The 23,170-nt window shown below is 38.5% G+C and overlaps 1 protein-coding gene and 1 non-coding gene across 10 annotated transcripts in view; one reads left to right on the top strand and one right to left on the bottom strand.

Annotated features, from left to right (window-relative positions):
- The window catches only part of LOC123313101 (disintegrin and metalloproteinase domain-containing protein 11), a 357,012-nt gene that overhangs the window by 268,716 nt on the left and 65,126 nt on the right, over nt 1–23,170 (bottom strand). The gene's annotated exons all lie outside the window — the stretch shown is intronic.
- Trnav-aac lies at nt 22,170–22,242 on the top strand. Its single transcript has one exon. It is a non-coding gene; the product is annotated as a tRNA-Val (tRNA).

Raw genomic sequence — 23,170 nt, 5'->3', positions numbered from 1 at the left:
TTCGTGCTACGTTCGGGGCCGCTCACTTGATGAAATGGGGTTTCTGCAAGACACTTCAGGCTTATAACACTTGAGGTTGCTTATAAAAGGGATGCTTGAAATTTCCGCAGGCGGTTCATTTTTAGTTTGCGCCGCGGGGTTTGATCGAGATGACAGGTAGGCCTCAGAATGTTCAAGATTCCGCCGGGAAAGAGCCTGTGATTTTTTTTTTTTTAGAACATTGAGATTTTTCAATTTTCCTTTCAAGGAGAAATCTATTCTTTGAAGTTATTTCAATCCTAGGGTTTTTGCCTACAAGTCCACAATCACCCTTATATTGACATTCAGCATTAGAGAAGTTTTGACTCACTGTACACATAACAAAAGCTCGCCAATGATTTGACAGCCATTTGACAAAACAATCCTCAAACTTTGAACATCGAATTACAAAAACTTGAATGAATAATTTGGCAGGCAAACAACTCAATATTACTTTCGCATCGATGAAATTTCAATTCTCGATTGAACTCGGTGGACTGAAATTCCATCAGCTAAAATCATATTATTCCAATGATGAATGCTGATGCTGACGCATGCAACGTCCGGGCAGGCTAACAACTAACAAACATTAATGAACTAGCCGCCCTTTCAAAGCATCCCTTAACGAAATAACAGCCACCTCATCGAAAAAGATGATGAAATTCGACCTAGGCCAGACGTGGATAAACAAAATTACTATTCAGTCCACGGACAACGTTTTCAGTTTGCTTTCTATGAAGTTATTGTAGCTAAAAAGTTCAACAACCCGAAAGTTCCCTTTAGCTCGGATATTTTTCATTTAAGTTGAACTTCGGCAAGAAACAACAACATGCGGAATCTTTGGAACGTTGTCTCCACTGATTAGCTAGCCTTTTACAACCTCCATACCCCTTGATTTTTCCCTTTGGCTTCACCAAGGATATTTTGGCTCATAGATTAGCTGCTTGAGCTCTGCTGCTTGCCTTTTCAAAAGGTAGAATACAGAGAATTATGAATATTTTTTGAGGTCCTTGGAGTCCATTTAGGAGCATCAAACTGATCAAGTTCAACCCTTTCTGCCAAGGGCTTTCTCCCTAAATAATGGTTATACTGTATATTGTTAAAAATTGATTGATTGAACACCACAATAATAAAAATATGACGAATGTACAAAATTCACCTGACTTTTATGGGTACTTAAGGCATCGATCATCCTCGAGAGTTGAAGCTTTCATCTGAAGTTAATTGTATTCTGAGTTTAATGCCACTATAAAACACAACTCCTAAACGGCGAAACAGTTTGAAGGAAATAAATACGAGAAGATTGATTGAGAGTACATTCTCAATCTCGAACCAATTATAAAATTCGGATTGACTATCATAAATTCGAGAATAGCAGTATTTATTACAGGGTATATCAGTATAGTGAAACGTTATCCTGGATGTAGCCTTGTTATAATGAAAATAGTTTATGGAAAAAGGATCCGGATGCTACTTATTCATTTTTCAAGATTTGGCAGTTATTATACTACTAGAAGATAATTGCACTCTGTTAAAGCCTTAAGTAAAATTGTACCACGTCTGTGCCACTTTTAATTTCCTATACTCAACATGCAACTCCTTTTCCCAACATAATAAACAAGGGGACTTCCTTCTGACTTATGAAACTTGGAATTGGAATATTCCCAACTGTTTAGAAGCCTTCAGGTTGGAAAGCCGTTCTCGATGTCAGCGTACATACGAAATTTAATATTTCACCTGCTCCCTTGAAAAATCGATCTTTGATGCGGAGGGTCTTTAGAGAACTTCCTCCGCCAAGCAGAAAAAACCGACGGATAATCCTACCACGAACAAGATTCATGAATAAACTGGATGCTACTTTTCTTCGGTAATTCCACGCGTCATTTCACTCTTCGAGTGATGGCGAAACAAATTAGATTTTTGGAGCTGTAATTCCGTAGATGATTCCGGGGGTTTAGGTTAGGGGGCGAGGGCAGAAAGTAATTTGTTCTTTGCCGATATTTCCAGCAACCTGGTCACGTTTGGTTGGAAATAACAGGAAAAGAAATATCCGGTTTATTCATTTTGTCGACTTGGATGTCGATTCGGTTGAATTTCTATCAGTTTCTCAACTCAATTCTTATCAACTTTGAGCTTCCAGTGTTGAGAATTACGAGGTATTGATATCTAGTTAGCCTAGACCAGTTCCATGCATAAAAAAGTATTGCGTTACCATAGCAACGAACAATAACTCATTAGAAGTGTCAGTGTGAAGATTGAGATCAAAGAAGTAAACCAGAGCTAAGCAATAAATTGAAAAATAGAAGATGTCCACCGAAATTGTGAAAATCGAGAAATTGGAGCATCGAGCCATCATCGAGAACCTGTATTTGGAAGGGTTAAGTGGTAAGCAGATTTACGAAGATGTGATCAATGTCCTTCGTATGCGACCGTGAAAAATTGGACTGCAAGCTTCAGAAGAGGTAAATTTTCCATTGAAGATGATGACCGATCGAGAAGGCCAGTTTCTGTGTCAGTCCCCGAAAATATCGATGCTGTTCATGACATGATTTTATCAGACCGTTGGGCTAAAACGAATATCTGAAGCACTGAATATTTCCTTCTAACGCGTTCATCACATAGTTCACGTCAATTTGGACATGAAAAACATTGCTGCAAAATGGATCCCCAAATGTTTGAATGTTAACCAAAAGCGTGCAAGGGTAGAAGCAGCGCGTTCGATCAGTGCTCGATTTGAAAACGATGTAGACTTCTTAAATCGAATTGTTACTATGGATAAGATTTGAGTACATTTCTACGATCCAGAAACAACGCAACAATCGATGGAATGGCGACACTCTGGTTCTCCAAGACCCAAGAAGTTTCGTGTCCAAAAATCTGCTAGAAAAGTTCTTGCTTCAGTTTTTTGGGATTGGCATGGAGTAATCATGGTTGATTTTTTGGATAAGGAGAGAACAATAACCGGAGATTACTATTCGACCTTACTGACAACTTTACGAGAAAAAATTAAAGAGAAAAGACACGGAAAGCTATCCAAAGGTGTTTTGTTATCGCAGGACAATGCCCCTGCACACAAATTTCACGTTGCCATGCAAAAAATTCGTGATTTAGGGTTTGAATTACGAGATCACCCCCCTTATTCATTAGATTTGGCTCCATCCGACTATCAACTCTTTCCTCAACTAAAAAAAGTTTAAAAGGTCGTAAATGTTTTTCCAAGAAGGAGGTAAAAAAAGCTGTGGAGGTCTGGTTTGCAGAGCAAGTAGAAACATTTATTTTGAAAGGTCTAGAGACTTTGCAGGTTCGCTGTAAAAAAGGTATCCAATTGAGAGGAGAATATGCTGAGTAATAAAATATTTTGATATTGAAATTTCGTTTGGTTCTATAGTAGGCTAAGAATTTTTCAATATATCCTCGTACGTTACGTGTGTTTCGGTTATACAGGGTGTAAATAAATAGTCTTCTCAAGGGCCCGGAGTTTTTGAAGATTACTGCTTATGCTCTGAAATCTACCCATCTAATTGTGGCAAAAAAATGAACCGTGTTCATAGGGAAGTTTTTATCTGAAATGTTCAATCTGAGATAGCGCGATGCTGATGTTCGACAAGCATCTACATCCTCATAAAACTTTCCAACATCCAGAACTTTCGTGCGCCGGTTATCAAGCATCAAAATATCGTTAATTAGCAGCAAGTGAGCGGATAGGAGGCTGCCGAAACGCGATTTAAGGGTTTGTCGATCATCAAAGCCTTCTGCGAATTTAACAGGTAAGAAGTCAGAGAGTCCGGGTCGGCTTCCAGTTACCGAATCAACGGAAACTTTTCCACTAATTCGGCATACCTTGGCAGTTACTGATTCCCATTAAGTATTCGCGAACTCTTCGTGGAATGCCCGGCATTCGTTTGTTTGGAGTTGCTATTCGCGAAATGTGTAAAAAGTTACCTTAGTTATGCATTCCGTCGTTAGTTCGCAATTTGGTCTGACTCTGCGGCTACGAATCGATGTTCTTTAGGGAAATTTCGGTGTCTAGGGTGGTATTTTAACCGACCAGGTTGAAGGTTAGACGTGGAAGCTGCTCGTAAACCTGGAATTTCACTCTGAAAGCTTCATTCGCTGAAATACTGGCTTAGCGTGGTCATGGTTCGCACATTATCTCAATCTCTCAATGTAATAAAGATCAATTCTTTCGGAAATTGAACTGACCCAAAATTTTTGGGAATTTTTCGAAGGTCTTATTTCGAGTGATTTATCTTCCAAAAAAATCATCGTAGATCTGAACGTAATACATATTCTGAAAGAACAACTCTTCTTTTAATAAATCTGAGAACTTCATCCATTGCGGCACAACCGTTCGGTCTTGAGAAAGTTTTAACTGAACCCACCTTTTTGGGAATTTTTCGAAGGTCATCTTTCGAGTCGATTATCTTTCAGGAAAATTATAGTAGATCTAAACGTCATACATATTTTGAAACAGCAACTTTTCTAGTAACAAATCTGAGAATTCCATCCATCTCGGCATAACCGTTCGATCCTGACGAAATCTCAAGTGAAATTCGCAATTTTTCAAATATGCCATTTCGAAGACGAAAATCTAAAAGAAGGGAGATAGGCTTCCGAAATTGCTCGCAATAGATTCAGCGTGTTCGAAAACCTCTATTTTCATACCAAACTTTCGAATATCTAGCACTGTTTGAGAGAAAATAAGTTTTTTCGTTTTTCCACTTTTCATTTTCGAGTTGACTTCGAAGAGCTCTCTGGAGCACAATTCTCAATTGAATCATCAACTGTTTGGTTTTCCAGAATCTTCAAAACAAATTCTATGCACTCCATATCCTAAGGCAGTAATAGAACATCCTGATTTTCAGACAGAGTAGCAAATAGGCCATTTTAGGGGGGTCTAACCCCTTGCTCATTTTTGACCCAAAAAATCGAGATTTTCAAAATCGAGTTTTCGTGCTACGGTGGAAGCCCTGGGAATGCTGATTATGAAACGGGAAATCCCAATTGGATCAGACGAATATAACAGGAGATATCGCCGATTGAAAATTACAATTTTTGAAAAATGCCATTTCCAAAATGAAAATCTGAACGAAGGGAGATAGGCTCCTGAAATTGCTCGCAATAGATTCAGCGTGTTCGAAAACCTATATTTTCGTACCAAACTTTCGAATATCTAGCACTGTTTAAGAGAAAATAAGTTTTTTCGTTTTTCCACTTTTCATTTTCGAGTTGACTTCGAAGAGCTTTCTGGAGCACAATTCTCAATTGAATCATCAACTGTTTGGTTTTCTAGAATCTTCAAAACAAATTCTATGCACTCCTTATCCTAAGGCAGTAATAGAACATCCTGATTTTCAGACAGAGTAGCAAATAGGTCATTTAAGGGGGGTCTAACCCCTTGCTCATTTTTGACCCAAAAAATCGAGATTTTCGAAATCGAGTTTTTGTGCTAGAGTGAAAGCCGAGGCATCGCTGATTATATAACCGGAAATCTCAATTCGATCAGTCGAATATATCAGGAGATATCGCAGATTGAAAATTGCAATTTTTGAAAAATGCAATTTTCAAGATAAAAATCTGAACGGGAAATAGGCTTTCGAAATTGCTCGCAATAGATTCAGCTCGTTAGAAAACCATTTTCATACCAAAACTTCAAGTATCTGGCTCTCTTTTCGACGTCAAACCTGAAGGCCAAATGAAAAAGATTCCTGCAGGCCAAAATCGCCAATCCAACTGTCAAAAATCTGTAAACAATCTACCCTACCCGCAAGCTCGGGTCCTAATCACCAAGAGCGACACCTGCCGAATTCTGATTGACTGGTAATCTGTAAAATATAGGCGGTTTGATCGTCGTTTTTCGCGAGCAATGATTTGCATCATTTTTCTGTCGGTGGCTGACGCCTGAGACGCGATTGATTTCGAATTTTGAGTTGATGTAATCCATCATTTAGCTACATTAAAATTCGCCGAGAACACCTTGCGAAATTTCTGGGAGAGGCTGCCGTATTGGCAGTGATAAAGTGGTTTTTCAGGACCGGCATCCGGAAAGTCAGTCATTTTCCATACAATACAATCAACGCAGACCATGGTTTCGATATGATATCCTCCAAAAACGGACCAAAATTATTGAAAGTCTTCGAGATATCAGTGTGCATCTTCAGTTTCTACAAATTTGAATGTTCGTGGCACTTCAGGGATGGACTAGTGAAATTTATGCCTGATATGCAACTGGGAAATTAAGGAAACTCAAAAACTATTTTCGTTTCTGACAACCACTGTATTCGACATGAAATAACTCAGGAAACCATTCTAGCCTCAGGCAGACATCTTGACTCCTATGAATCCCAAATAACCTGGAAAGAAAACACGCGAAATTCTAGGGTGACTTGATTCTTGACTTGGTAAAGTTTCTAAGGCGCATTCGCCAATTTGCGACCAGTATACTTCATTTAATTTTATTTTAGCAGTCGGTTGGCCATGGAAATTTGACACATTTCACCCTGTATAGTGCGAAAATGTGGGGTTATGGAGCTTGTCAAAACATTTTTGGGTTTTAAATCAACGCTATGTTGCCCGTTCTATGTAAAAGTTTCTGTTATTACGTATTTTATCACAATGTCGAATCTCTTCGGAAAATATGTGACGAACATAATTGAAGTTTATACAAACTGTTTGAAGGCATACCAAATCCAGTTGTTTGCATGGAAAATACACAAGATCAGTATAATATCATAATATGCACTAGCTTGAGGAGAGTTAATGTTCGTTATCTTCTTTGGCTTACATCATTTGTAGATTTCAAAAATATTAACCCGAAGACGAAATGCATATGATGCAGTGGTTGGGAATGGGTATCTCCCGAAGGAATTAACAGATAATTACAAGAATGTTAAATTCTTCAACAAAAATCATCTTGCATCAATATAAGTAAAAGGAATTGAAGAAAGTTTCAAGTTAAGATGCAACCGTTGAACAAAAATTTCACATGTATAGACAAGTAACTGGGCAACTTGCGCGTATTTGTGGCTATTCATCTTAATACATTGATGTAATAATAATAATTAGGTATTTATTAGTACATTTACATTGTATAGGACAAATCAAATGAAAAATAGAAAAATCCATTTCAGGGAACTTATTTCCTCGAAAATCCTGTAATAAACTTTTCGCATTAATTCACTCTAACATACAATTCTCAAATGCCACCACATTTTTGGGTTTCCCAATAGAAGAAAATTCTTTGTCATCCTCTTCATTCACAATCTTCCTGATTGTGGAAATATTCAGCTGAAATATAAGTCGTTTAGATTCAGATGAAACATTATATAAATTCTCTGACGTATTGTGGATTTTAGAATATCAGGGTATGACTATTTGAATGAGCGGACCTGAATTCTAGCACTTTCTGAAATCCTGTCTCTTTTTTCAATCACTTTCGGCATTTTCGTATAATAATATTAATTGATATAAGTTGTGGCAACGGCGTTATGACATTAACGACATTTCATGAGTGCCAACCTTACTTCGTTCTAGTTACAAAAACTTGAGAAAATTATCTCATGGCCAACGGACTGCTAAAATAAATCTGAATGAAGTATAGCTAATAAATTTTAGGTGACATTCATAGCTTCAACTCGCTAACAATAACATGTCCACTGAAAATTATACAAACTTTCACACGCACACACCCTAACACTTAAATTGACCTTGCATATAAAAAATATACAGGGTGACTCTTTGACTCGTAAAAATATTTTAAAAGTAGATTCTTGAGGTCATAATAAACACATTTTTCTTCAACCAGTTTTTCCGAATGGGTTCGATTCAAAAGGTACAGGCTGTAGAAAAACCATGAAAAAATTTTATTTTTAGTTCTATCTAATAAACGGTTTCACCGGCTGAGTGAATTTCGGATTATAAATTCTCATTTAATTGCTGAATCTTTTCTGAACATACCAAATCTTGAAACTCAGTTGAACGCTAGCTGATGAATCTTTGAACGTTTTGTAAAATGAAAGTATTTTTCATATTTTCTCGTAATCTAATTCACTTAAAAAGTGAATTTTGAAAAATTGGGTACCAGAGTACAACTTAGTTTGAAAGATCCACAGATGTGTAGTGTCACAGATTTAGGTGGTTATTCTGCGGGTAATTTTGCTTTTCCAGGGGTGGCACAGCTCATTATGAGAACTTAAAATGGCTATAACTCTTTATAAGGGCCGAATCGGAAAAAATGGTATAGGAAGAAAGTGTTTCTTTCGACCTCAAGAATCCACTGCTGAAATATTTGCATGAGTCAACAGAGAATGTAGGTACATAAGGAAAACGCACATAACAACACACATTTTGCTTCTACGTACTCTGAAAGAGATTCCTGACATACAGAACGACAGTCCTGATACCCGATCACTAGCTTGCAAGAGATGAAAAGTGCATAACATTTTCAGATCAACCCCCGAGCCACTCCTGCCAGCAAAGAACTAGTTACAATATTTATTACATACCAGGATATATTGAAAAATTCTTAGCCTACTATAGAACCAAACAAAATTTCAATGTCAAAATATTTTTTTACTCAACATATTCTCCTCTTAATTGGATACATTTATTACAGCAAACCTGCAACGTCTCTAGATCTCTCAAAAAAAAATGTTTTTTCTTGCTCTGCAAACCAGACGTTATCAGCTTCAATTACCTCCTCGTGGGAAGAAAATTTAAGACGTTTTAAACTTTTTTCAGTCGAGGAAAGAGATGATAGTGGTATGGAGCCAAATCTGGTGAATAAGGAGGGAGTAATTCAAACCCTAAATCACGAATTTTTTGAATGGCAACATGAGATTTGTGTGCAGGGGCGTTGTCCTGCAAAAACAAAACACCTTTGGATAGCTTTCCGCGTCTTTTCTTTATAATTTTTTCCCGTAGAGTGGTCAGTAATGTCGAATAGTAATCTCCGGTCATTCTTCTACCCTTATTCGAAAAATTAATCATGATTACTCCATGGCAATCCCAAAAAACTGAAGCAAGAACTTTTCCAGCAGATTTTTGGACACGAAACTTCTTAGGTCTTGGAGAACCAGAGTATCGCCATTACATCGATTGTTGCTTTGTTTCTGGATCGTAGAAATGTACCCAAGTCTCATTCATAGTAACAATTCGGTTTAAGAAGTCTACATCGTTTTCAAATCGAGCACAGATCGAACGCGATGCTTCTACCCTTGCACGTTTTTGGTCAACATTCAAACATTTGGGGATCCATTTTGCAGCAATTTTTCTCATGTTTAAGTTGACTTGAACTATATGATGAACGCGTTCGTATAAAATATTCAGTGCTTCAGATATGCTGAAATATTTACATAAGTCAACAGAGAATGTAGGTACATAAGGAAAACGCACATAACAACACATATTGCTTCTACGTACTCTGAAAGAGATTCCTGACATACAGAAAGACAGTCCTGATACCCGATAACCAGCTTGCAAGAGATGAAAAGTGCATAACATTTTCAGATCAACCCCCGAGCCACTCCTGCCCGAAGAACTAGTTACAAATATCGGGAACCAGGGTAAATAAGAGCCACGACGACGATGCCTCCCATGCCACCCATATTTTCGGGACGCGGTCCCTCGGAAAAGATGCTCAGGGCTCGAAAGTATCTCGACCACAATTTCTCGGATCGATCGAACGTTCGCAGTCTGTTTACTTATAGCGAGCAATTATTTCCTGGGGGTATCTGTGAGTTTCCATCTCCTTCACAAGTTTTTAATCGGCAGGTCGGGATATTTCACCGTCTTAATGGATGTTTTGATAAATTGAGGGAACCCGGGCGTCTTTGAAGGGGAAATTAAATTTTCGATCGACGCGACGCCTCTTTTGAAAGAATTCGGAGGGATGTTTCTCGCGGCGGCGTTCGCTGAAATATTGTTCGATTTTCAGACGGTTTGTTTCCGATTTGTATCGCTTTATTTTTAGCGAGCGGGACGACAGAAGCTTCTATTGATTTAAATCGTCGATTTGGAAGCGCATCGATTGGATTTTATGTGCCCAGGGCACATGTACAGGGTGAGTCTTTGACTCGTACGAATATTTTAGCAGTAGATTATTGAGGTCAAAAGAAATAGTTTTTCCCTGTAACATTTTTTCCGAAAGAGCTCGGTTTAAAAGATACAGGCTGTTGAATAACCATAAAAATGTAATTTTTAAATACGAGGATGTATTGATATCTAGTTAGGCTAGACCAGTTCCATGCATAAAAAAAAATATTGCGTTACCATAGCAACGAACAATAACTCATTAGAAGTGTCCGCGTGAAGTTTGAGGTCAAAAAAGTGAATCAGAGTTAAGCAATAAATCGACAGAAAGAAGATGTCCATCGAAATTGTGACTATCCATGCCCTGAGTGTGGAAGGATCTGCAGGTCACGGTTGGGTCTCTTTAGTCACAGGAGGGCACACAGTCGCAACTAGCACTAAGAAGTTACAAGTCTGTTCGAATTTTTTTTTTTTTTTTCTTCTTCTTTTTGTAGATTTATTCCCGGTAACGGGATACAGCAATGAATGAATGAATGAATGAATGAATGAATGAATGAATGAATGAATGAAAATCTCATACTCATACTCTTTTATTTCCCTCAAAAATTTACAGGGTGAGTCAATAAAAATCTATATAATATAAAATATCTTAACTGTATAGACACGATAACAACATAATCATACACACCTAAGTAAATTATTCACATAAATTAAAATACGAAACTTTTGAGAACTAGAACTGGTGATTCATCAATGGAATAAAAGGCGCCTTCTAGAAGCAGACTCTTCACAATCTTTTTGAAAGCTACTCCACGAAGGGAAATCACGTGATCAGGAAGTCTATTGTACATCTTTATACCATTAAAAACGTACATATTTTGTGTTCTTTTTATGCGGTGGATGGGAGTCACAATTTTATTTCTATTTCGGGTGTTGTGATCATGTACACACAATCGAAAAATTGGAGTATCGAGCGATCATGAAGTACCTGTATTTGAAAGGGTTAAGAGGTAAGCAGATTTACGAAGATATGCTTAATACCCTTGGTGATCAATGTCCCTCGTATGCGACCGTGAAAAATTGGACTGCAAGCTTCGAAAGAGGTAAATTTTCCATTGAAGATGGTGACCGATCAGAAAGGCCAGTTTCTGTGTCAGTCCCCGAAAATATCGATGCAGTTCATGACATGATTTTATCAGACCGTCGAATTGGGCTAAAACGGATATCTGAAGCACTGAATATTTCATACGAACGCGTTCAACCTATAGTTCACGTCAATTTGGACATGAGAAAAATTGCTGCAAAATGGATCCTCAAATGTTAACCAAAAGCGTGCAAGGGTAGAAGCATCGCATTCGATCTGTGCTCGATTTGAAAACGATGTAGACTTCTTAAACCGAATTGTTACTATAGATGCGACTTGGGTACATTTCTACGATCCAGAAACAAAGCAACAATCGATGGAATGGCGACACTCTGGTTCTCCAAGACCCAAGAAGTTTCGTGTCCAAAAATCTGCTGGAAAAGTTCTTGCTTCAGTTTTTTGGGATTGCCATGGAATAATCATGATTGATTTTTTGGATAAGGGTAGAACAATAACCGGAGAATACTATTCGACATTACTGATCACTCTACGGAAAAAAAATCAAAGAAAACAAAACGCGGAAAGCTATCCAAAGGTGTTTTATTTTCGCAGGACAACGCCCCTGAACACAAATTTCATGTAGCCATGCAAAAAATTCGTGATTTAGGGTTTGAACCACAAGGACACCCCCCTTATTCACCAGATTCGGCTTCATCCGACTATCATCTCATTCCTCAACTGAAAAAAAGTTTAAAAGGTCTTAAATTCTCTTCCAACGAGGAGGTAATAAAAGCTGTGGTGGTCTGGTTTGCAGAGCAAGTAGAAACATTTTTTTTTTAAGGAATAGAGACGTTGCAGGTTCGCTGTAATGAATGTATCCAATTAAGAGGGAAATATGTTGAGTAATAAAATATTTTGACATTGAAATTTAGTTTGTTTCTATAGTAGGCTAAGAATATATCCTAGTAGTCAGGAATGAAGGTGGAAGTCGCTTTGCTCTGAAGAGAATAAATGATATCAAAACCATGTCAGCAATGTGAATTCCCTCATCAAGATCTAACAACCTAAAATCTCAAATTCCCCTCTACGAACTCTGTAAATTTCCGAACCCTCACATGGAACTAGAGATAAATGATCTTATTCTCGAGACAATCCGAAAGAAAATATCCATTGTCATTTCAAATTTGAAACATAGACCTTAATGGCATGGAAAAGCGAGTATATGTGAAGCCGGAAAATATTCGCATGTCTGCCGGGAAAATGTAGAATCAATACGTCAAATTTTCGTTTCGCCCCGATGCAAGTTCCAGAGTGTCGTTTTACTCCCGATTCACGTAATATAAGTCTGAAAGGTTCGCCGTTTATGTAGGTACACGTTGATCAAAGTGGAGCGGAAAGAGGCAGACAACTGGGCAGCAGGTGTAGCAAATTGAGGTAATATTTACATTTCGCAAAGACGTACTCGTCGTAAATTTCAATGTTGCGGAAATCTCGGCGCTCCGTCCATCGTTTTCACATTTTCCCCCCGAGGATTTCGTTATTGGAATACTAAATCGTTATAAATAAGGTCTGCGAGAGTCCTTTTCGTACAAAAGCAACGGTTTTCCTATTTTATACGCAACAAATCCGGCCTTGCTCGGTTCTCGAAGCCGACATGCCAGGATCGAGAGAATGTCTGCCGGAATATAACGAATATTTGTTACAAGTCTATGCGAAAATTCGTCTCGGCTAGTGCTCTGAGTTCACAGGGAAATTGCTTCGGAATGAGAGGATTGGGTTGCCAAGAAAGGAATTTTCGAAAGGATATCTGGTTTGTTTCGTTTTGAAGTGGATGGTATTGCTTTTTGGGAAATCGAAGGTTGATCTCCCGAAATTACACCTTGAATTCAAGGTGTTAAGACAGAACAGAAGAGTAACTCTTCTAAGGACAACTTTCGAATCAAGTATCTCCCAGAAAAATCATCGTAGATCTAAAAGTGATACATATTCTCAAAGAGCAACTCTTGTAAAAGTGCATCTTGAAATTTCATCGAGCTCATTGTTAAAGCCGGTTGATTGCATCACATGATATACAATTTTCCTTCATTACATACGAGGATATATTGAAAAATTATTAGCCTACTATAGAACCAAACAAAATTTCAATGACAAAATATTTTATTACTCAACATATTCTCCTCTTAATTGCATACGTTTATTACAGTGAACCTGCAACGTCTCTAAACCTTTCAAAAAAAAATTTTTCTGCTTGCTCTGCAAACCAGATCTCCTCGTTGGAAGAAAATTCACGACCTTTCAAACTTTTTTTCAGTTGAGAAAAGAGATGATAGTCGGATGGAGCCAAATTTGTCGAATAAGTGGGGTATTCTAGTAATTCAAACCCTAAATTACGAATTTTTTGCATGGAAACATGAGATTTGTAAGTAGGTGCGTTGTCCTGCAAAAGAAAACAACTTTAGATAGCTTTCCGCGTCTTTTCTCTTTAATTTTTTACTCCAGAGTGGTCAGTAATGTCGAATAGTGATCTCCGATCATTGTTCTACCCTTATTCAAAAAATCAATCATGATTACTCCATGGCAATCCCAAAAAACTGGAGCAAGAACTTTTTCAGCAGATTTTTGGACACGAAACTTCTTAAGTCTTGGAGAACCAGAGTGTCGCCAATCCATCTATTGTTGCTTTGTTTCTGGATCGTAGAAATGTACCCAAGTCTCATCCATACTAACAATTCGGTTTGAGAAGTCTACATCGTTTTCAAATCGAGCAAAGATCGAATGCGATGCTTCTACCCTAGCACGCTTTTGGTCAACATTCAAACATTCGTTTTGCACCAATTTTTCTCATGTCCAAATTGATACGTTTCAGCTAAATTCGACGGTCTGATAAAATCATGTCATGAAGTGCATCGATATTTTCGGGGACTGACACAGAAACTGGCCTTCCCGATCGGTCATCATCTTCAATGGAAAATTTACTTCTTTTGAAGCTTGCAGTCTAATTTTTCACGGTCACATACGAAGGACCTTGATCACCTTGGGTATAAAGCATATCTTCGTAAATCTGCTTACTTTTAATTTATTGCGTAGCTCTGGTTTACTTTTTTGACCTCAAACTTCTCAATGACACTTCTAATGAGTTGTTCGTTGCATGGAACTGGTCTAGGCAAACTAGATATCAATACATCCTCGTATACGCGTATTGTTCACTCCACTTTTTGAGCTATAAAACTTCTAGACAAAATTCTAGAGCTTCTGTGTAACATTGGCGCTCAACAGAATCGAGAACGTAATGCTCGTCATCATGTACACCCTCAAAATCGTCGTATCCGACAACTATGAAACCTTCAAAAACATCGTTTATTTATTCAGACAGCCCGGACTCCGGTTCTTGGTTAACAATCAAACTTCCCCGCTGCATCGCGGAATTAAAGCAGACCGGAATGCAAAATCGGAGAATTAATGCCGAAGATAAAGGATTTTATTCAAATTCGAGTAGGAATCAGCGGAATCTGCGTCGCCTTCCGTCGTGTTTACGATTTTAGTTTTAATTGGATATCCCCGCCTGGTAAAAGGTAATTAAAACTTGAAAGGAGCTCCTTGTTTCTCGCGAAAAATTGAAATACGCCACATCTGCGCCTGTTTCCCTTTGATCCGTTGAATTTTTCAATAGTTACTTCTGGTAATATAAGAAAAAAAATCAAGTAAATCCTCAGTTTTCAATTTTAGGTTTGTTTATCAATGTCATTGCTATGGAAAGTAGAGGAAAGGGGAACGATCACCGTACTAAAAATGTGCCTCCAATAACGTGGAAAATAAGGGTCGCTGCCATCGCTAGGAGAATCAATAATGGTGGGAATTTTAGCGTCAATTTGAAATGCCTTCATTTTATTCTAGGTTGAGTGTCACTGTAGTATCCTCTGATGATTTTTCAAATACGTTTCTTCGAATCTGTACCTAATGAATATTAATTTTCTGCTTTATATGCAGAATCGATGGTTGACGTAAAACTATCTCACTTCAACTTACAACATCATAAAATATACTTCATTCAAATTTATTTTAGCAGTCGGTTGGCCATGATATAATTTTCTCAAGTTTTTGTAACTAGAACGAAGTTAGGTTGGCACTCATGAAATGTCTTTAATGTCATAACGCCGTTGCCACAACTAATATCAATTTTTATTACGAAAATGCCGAAAGTGATTGAAAAAAGAGACAGGGTTTCAGGAAGTGCTATTTAGAATTCAGGTCCGCTCATTCAAATAGTTATACTCTGATATTCTAAAATCCACAATACGTCAGACGGTAGAGAACATATTCAATGTAAGAGAATTTATATTATGTTTCATCTGATTCTAAACGACTTATATTTCAGCTGAATATTTCCACAATCAGAAAGATTGTGAATGAAGACTATGTCAAAGAATTTCTTTCTATTGGGAGACCCAAAAAAGTGGTGGCATTTGAGAATTTTATGTATGAGTGAATTAATGCGAAAAGTTTACTACAGGATTTTCGATAAATGTCATCGGAGAATAAGTTCCCTAAAATGGATTTTCCTATTTTTCATTTGACTTGTCCTATACAATGTAAATGTCTTAAGGTACTAATAAATACCTGATTATTATTATTACATCAATGTATTAAGATGAATAGCCACAAATACGCGCAAGTTGCCCTGTTACTTGTTTATTCATGTGAAATTTTTGTTCAAAGGTGAATTTCATCTTAACTTGAAATTTCCTTCAATTCCTTTCACTTATATCGATGCAAGATGATTTTTGTTGAAGAATTTTACATTCTTGTAATTATCTGTTAATTCCTTCGGGAGATACCCATTCCCAACCACTGCATCATATGCATTTCATCTTCGGGTTAATATTTTTGAAATCTACAAATGATGTAGCCAAAAAAGATAACGAACATTAACTCTCGTCAAGCTAGTGCATATTATGATATTATACTGATCTCTTGTATTTTCCATGCAAGCAAATAACTGGATTTGGTGTGCCTTCAATCAGTTTGTATAAACTTCAATTATATTCGTCACATATTTTCCGAAGAGATTCGACATTGCGATAAAATACGTAATAACAGAAACTTTAACGTAGAACGGGCAACATAGCGTTGATTTAAAACCCAAAAATGTTTTGACAAGCTTCATAACCCCACATTTTCGTACTATACAGAGTGAAATGTGTCAAATTTCCATGGCCAACCGACTGCTAAAATAAAAGTGAATGAAGTATACGTTTCATAATATGTGACAGAATAGTTCCGTTTAGGTCGACAAGATATCTGACAACTTCTTTATCGTCGAATCTTTCTCTGGTATTCCTTTCCATAAAGAACTGCTTCCACCATGCCGTTGTGTTTCAAAACGACTATTGATTCGAGTAACTGACGACAATATGAGAAAAAATAAACATCGAACTTGCCGAGACCCGGTCCCAAAGGAAAACAATATCAATCGAAACCAGAGCGCATCAAACAAATATTTATTTTATCCGTTTCTTTGTGAGGGGATATTTTGGCTTTGTGACTACCGCAGCTGAGGGTAGGGCACAAAAGAAGGAGTAATCACGAAAAAGCTGAAACCTTGATGGAATAATTCCCATTGTATAGCGCCATTCAATTATATCGCGTTTTGTTAAGATGAATTCAATCAGGATGAACTGAAATCAGGGGGACAATTTTGTCTTCGCCATTATTGTGCTCGCTTCCTTTGGAAATTAAGCAAATATCTCGATTGGGAGCTTTACATCTGATCTGGGAAATTATCGAGGCTCAGGATCATTCGTTATTTGAATTCTCCAGTCTGAAAAAAGTGCTGAATTGTCTATATTTACACCAACAATACAAAATTTCATCGATATTGACATTATGTAACAAGACAATTACTCGCAAACAAAATTAATCTTTCAGTAAAAATTTAATAAGAAAATCACCCTTAGTTTTCTCGATAACGATCAGAAATTCTGGTGTATTTTCCTCATTATACTTCTTCCCATTCATTTTGATCTGTTTTCCCGATAGAAAACCAAACAGTTCTCCTTATATCCCGAAGGAGCAAGGTTTCCTGGATAGTTTCCTTTCGCGATATTGTTTACCCATGAAGATACTCGAATAACTTCACTGTGCAGGGCTTCCTTAATTATCATCGCCTCAAACTACGAGCAGCCGTTCAAGATGTGTTTACAGAAGATACAGCTGGTTCAGGTATACGCTGAAATTGCAGATATAACAAACAGGCTAACGTTCGGGAGCTTAGAGAGGCAAAAGAATGGAGGTCCTGTTGAAATTTAATGAAAACTGTGAGAAAAAACCTGGTTGTCTGCCATGGTGAAAAAAGTCGTTGCCAAGGGCCAGAATTATTCATGCTGAATATATCGTCTACTATCTCATACAGTTCTGGATCAGATGTTGGCAGAACAGAAAAAAAGACTATTGAAATTCTTCGATTTGTCTTTATGGACAACCATTTTATTAGTTTTTTCACGTTTGCAAAAAAATATGGCACAAGAGAAGTGCCAGTGGTGTAATTGTTTGGACTCACTTGCAAATCTCCAATTCACCATATAAATAGCTCGATGTTCAAAAGTTGCTTTCTTTATTCTGTCTTTCAAATATGCCTGAAAGGAGATCTAGCTCACATAACAGTCTATCTTTTCACGAAACAAAATTAGTGATACTGAATATCCCAACTCAAAGAAGCCACTCTTTATAACTAATGACGCAATTAAATTTGTAAAACTCTCCAACACTGACAATAACTGTCGTTTCAAGAAGAGACACATTTGGGATTATGAGGATTTCAATCATTCATTGAATCTCCTTCGTAACTACCCTGCTTCCACGCGGCCCTGGTTGATCAAACGATGAGCTGCGTGTCTGTCAGATGCAGACCACTACAACTATTCATTATTGATAACCAATCCGGACCACATATACATATGATTCGATAGAATATTGTATAATTGATCACTTGGGTGATATGAGGGTTCAGTCAGTTACGTTATCCCAGACAGATTGAAGCACATATTATCATTCCCAGAAAGGCTTTGTGCTCGACCATGAATATTTTCAGGTACCTAACAACCCCTGTCGAATCTTTTATTTTCAAATCGAGTGAAAATCATTGAAATTTTCTACTGTAGTCGAGAGCCTGGTCCTCCCTAAACGATTGATACCTGGCGATAAAAAGTTAGCATTGACAAGATTTTGAACAGGGTGCTATGTAAAAAAGGAGAATATATGCGAAAGGGAATACACAACCCGAAATCTCAAAGCAAATATCATAAAATGGTGCAAATATGGTTCAAGAACCACGAGAAGAGCTGACGCTGGAAGGCAAGGAATTCCTTGGATGTGGAAATATAAGGAGAAACAAGGACTGAGCTTGAATCCCTTCCAGATACTGGAAGGCACAAAATACCTAAAGGGAAGAGTGAAATGTAACCCCCTTTTCAAACTTAAAACTATGTACTAGGTGTTTTCTGATCCAGGAACAAGGCTTTGTTGGATATTCTAAATATTCTTCCACAACAGATCGACACTTAAAAAAATATATAAAAACCTCTCGCTCCTTCTCCATCACTGCCTCGTCTCAGAATGTTCGAAATTTCGACACCTATCTCTTCGGCATTTCCCTCGAGCTCGCAAATTTTTTACCTGATGCATCGACTGAATATCCAGCGGGAGACGATAGGTGTCAACGAGATGAAACAGAGTGACGAGATGCTGATATATTGAATCTACAGGGAGCATTTTGCCTCGGACACATGTTGACTCGGGTCGTGAAATAAGAGAAAAACAAAGCTTTCACGTTTTCGTCCATTGTATCCGACGTGTCAATTGATTGATGGATAGCTTTCGAGAATTCTAATTTTCATGTGAACTCGAGGAATGGATGCGGTGCCCTTCCCTTGTGTTTGATGGCCCCCTGTTTTTTATTTTTCCAACCTTCAGTCACCAGCAGAACTCGAGACCAGAGATCTCGCACGAAAAAGTTTTTTTAGTCAGAATTATCTAGATATTTTTATGGAAGAATTTCCATCTTTGCGGATGACATTACGCTGATGCCTTCATTCCCCAGTGATTTTTTTGGGCACTGTTGGATAGCTCCTTAGATTCTCTAGCAGAGATGAAAAGTCAATATTTGATATATACGTTCCACCCCCGCTCGGAGAGAGTAAAGAAAGTTACAGGCCCATCCGATACCTTTGATCATCCTTCCAATCGAAAATCATTCGAAAAAATCCAGAACCAGAAGGAAACAGAAATGATTATGAACTTTGAAAGTTTGAAGGATCCTGTTTGCGAAAAAGTTCGAATTCCTCCTCGTCTGTAAAGTGGCCTTGTTTGTTTTTCGAAGTTCCAGCCGTGGAAACATGGAGTTCATTTTCATTCGAGCGAAAAATCCGTAAACTCGCGAACTTTATAATAAGAGGGTCTCGTTAAACAAATCAGAAGATTCGGCTACGGAGGAATAAAGTCATTACGTCTACGAACCGTGTTGACTTAGGGGGGTTGTTAGCAAATTCTCCCCAGCGCGTGAGGAGATGTCTCGAAGAAGATCTGTACATCCATTGAATTCTCCTGGCACCTCTTGGAGAACAGCATTCGAAAATTCACTTCTGCTTCTAGGTATTCGAAAAACTTTTTCAGTCGTTCATAGTCCAATAGTTCGAAAAACCTCGCCATTTTCTTAGGTTAATGATGTAAACTGCGCAAAAAAATCAACGCACATTATGGAAATCTCAAATTTATTCTACAATCCACTTTCAACGGTTTTCTTCAATACAGATGTTTTCTCCCAGCAGGAATAAAAAAAGATGATATTATCAGATTTTGAATGTATTGGCTCCATTTTAAAATCAGTTGTTCTCGATCCATTCTAGTGATCAATAGTTTTTCTTTCGTTTGATTTTTTACACTCGATCGCTATACAACGCGAAACACGCAATTTGACCCAAGAGGAATGTGCCCAGGCGGTAGTTTTGCGAGAAGAAGGGTGGACATACACAAGAATTGCAGAAAGGTTTGGAGGTTCCCATACAGGTGTGTCCAGAATGTTGCAGCGATTCAGGGAGACAGGTATGAATGTCCGAAGACAAGGACAGGGTCGACCAACTGCCATTCAAGAACGTTACTTGAGAGTTTCTTCGTTGAGACAACGGTTTGCAAACGCTCGCCTCCTTCAAATTCAGCTTGAGCAAACTCATGAGGTGCAAATTAGCACTCAGACAATAAGAAATCGCCTCAGAGAATATGATTTAAGGCCTCGTGTCGCGGCAAGAGGCCCAGCTCTTACCCCATCCCATCGAAGGGCGCGTTTGGATTTTGCGAGAGAGCATATCCATTGGTAAGAGGCCGATTGGGAAAGAGTTCTCTTCACAGATGAGTCTAGATTCTGCCTCTACCATTGTGATCGACGTTCCCTTGTATACAGACGTCCACATGAAAGATATGCTCAGTGCAATTTCCTGAATACTACTGGTTTCGGGGGAGGATCGATTATGGTATGGGGTGGAATATCTTTGACTGCTCGCACAGAACTAGTGGTCGTTGATAATGGAGCCATGAATGCTGATAAGTATATAAGGAACATTCTTGAAGAGCATGTAGTGCCATTTGCCCCATACATTGGTGAAAATTTCATTTTTATGGACGGTAATGCCAGACCACATCGTGCGCGCATCGTTCAGGAGTACCTTGAAGAGGTTGAAGTCTCTCGAATGGAATGGCCAGCAAGAAGTCCAGATCTCAATCCGATTGAGCAGGTTTGGGACAACCTCAATAGAAGGCTGAAAAGTTCAGAAAATCATCCAGCTATTCTTAATGACTTAGGAATCCAACTCGTAGAAATCTGGGAAGGATTAGATCAGAACATTTTAAAATCACTCATTTTGATTATGAACCGTCGTTGCCGAGCTGTAATTAACGCAAGGGGTGGAAATACGAAGTACTAAATCACTTATCAGCATTTCAGTATTTTGAAAATTGTTCATTTCTCTTCTTTCACATAAGATTCGGTGAAATCCTGAATTTTTCTTCCATTTAATGTGTCTTGTTTCGTTCAAAACCTTCCCGAGAGAACATAAAAAATAAGTTATAAAGTCAATGCAGAGTTAACTTTCATTAAAATTGAGATTTTCAGAATGTGCGTTGATTTATTATATAATTAACAGTCAAGTTCGTTGATTTATTTCATCAGAAGAAGCTCCCAATACAACCCTTATGAACATTGTCCTATCTCGTCAACTAACAGAATTGTCCTTGATTGGGTGGAGACTTGTCATGCTCCAAGAAGCCGCGATGCAACATCACCCCTCCAAGATCGCTCTCATCTCCCCCAAATCCCACCCTAATATCCCATCGAAAAAACCGATATCTAGCCCCGTTCGTTTCGGAATTGCTAGCACCCTCGTCATTTCCACGTTGAAAACAACAGATTTTCGAGTCCTATCACTTATACGATCATCAGTCGCAATATCGCCCTTCGATTTTGGCTTAACAGTATCAAGATGGCAGGTCTGTCGTTGTTAGTCGATACTTGTAGGCCATAAACAAAACATTCGGCGGACATTCGGAACGACTATGGGGACGTAAAGGGTCTCCAGGGCTCCAATTAAGGGATTCTCTGCTGGCGACAGAACGATTCCAATCATGGAAAGGACGTCTTTAGCTTCCGGTCGATATATATTCATAAGTCAGGGGTGCATCTGATCTCGGCTTGTTTTTACGAAGGCTCGGGTCGCAGCTGCTGATTTGACATGTGGTGCTCTATCCTGTTTTCTCTCTTCCCTCAGGGAGACGAAAGAGTTTTGCAGAAAAGTAAAGTAGACTGTAATATGTGCCTTAGCTATTCGTCCTATTGACAAACGATAGGATTTATTGATCAATTTATATCTAAACTAGAATTTGAACACATTCCGCATTTTTTTTTACCTTGTCGAGTCATCTTTTTGCTATAACTGCTATAAGATCCCTCGAAAGCTTGCTGAATACTGATTCATCGAACCACACTAGTATAGCTGTTTCCGTGGTGTAGTGGTTATCACATCCGCCTAACACGCGGAAGGTCCCCGGTTCGATCCCGGGCGGAAACACTTTTTTAATTCTTACACATAAGTCATAATCGGTTCTCACACAGCCTAGTACTGAAGTGTCTCTATAGACGGCGGTGGTTCTTACTGGCGATCAGCGACACAGAGTGCTCATATCATTGAAAACCGAAAATCCCCACTGAGATATACCCAAATGGTTGCGCCACCTACCGTCAGGTAGGCGGATATGTTACCTAAGTAGCGCGTGCCCCTTCTAGATTCCTGTAAAATGGGTATGAGCACAGTGAAAGAGAGTCATCACAACTTTTTTAGATCTTCTTCCCTTCGTCTCGATGGGTTGAGGACCTCAGACGCAGAAGTTGAAGGTTAAACGATTTGACGAATGTTAAATTGACGTAGTCGGGCCTGCCGGGCAAGAAGGTCTCCTGTATTCGTCGATATTCGCCAAATTTGATTAGGGTGGTCTGATCCTGAATGGGGCGATGATGACTACGGCTCCAGTCCGAGACGCTTTGCCTAATTCGGAATTTAAACATTTCGCGAAGTTTGCCGAATTTCCTGGCCCCAACTTCGCGCTACGCCTGGAAACTTTCTATTCAATAATAGTTATAGTGCATACCAATTAGGGCACGTAAACGCAAGAAGTGTACGTTTTGCTTAACTTGTTCCGACTACTCCGGTCGCCTCACGTGCTAGCCGGGATAGAGTATTTATGGCGCCATACAGGGTGGGGCAAGGAAGCAGCTGTAGCTATGTTCAAATACAGAGAAGGATTTTTGGAGCTTTCTTTTGGATATGCGTGAGTACCTTATCGCAAAAAGCAATGGAAGGTGTTACAAGACAGCCATTTTGGCTGTCATTATGCCACATGAGTGTATAGTTTGTCAAATCCATAGAAAACTGTTGACAGTTATGAAACACGAAGAGCTAGATATTGCTATATGAATGGCGAACGAAGTTGATTTGGATG

The sequence above is a fragment of the Coccinella septempunctata genome, chromosome 5, assembly GCF_907165205.1.
Source record: "Coccinella septempunctata chromosome 5, icCocSept1.1, whole genome shotgun sequence".
Lineage (NCBI taxonomy): Eukaryota > Metazoa > Arthropoda > Insecta > Coleoptera > Coccinellidae > Coccinella > Coccinella septempunctata.
This window is presented reverse-complemented; position numbering and strand designations above follow the sequence as displayed.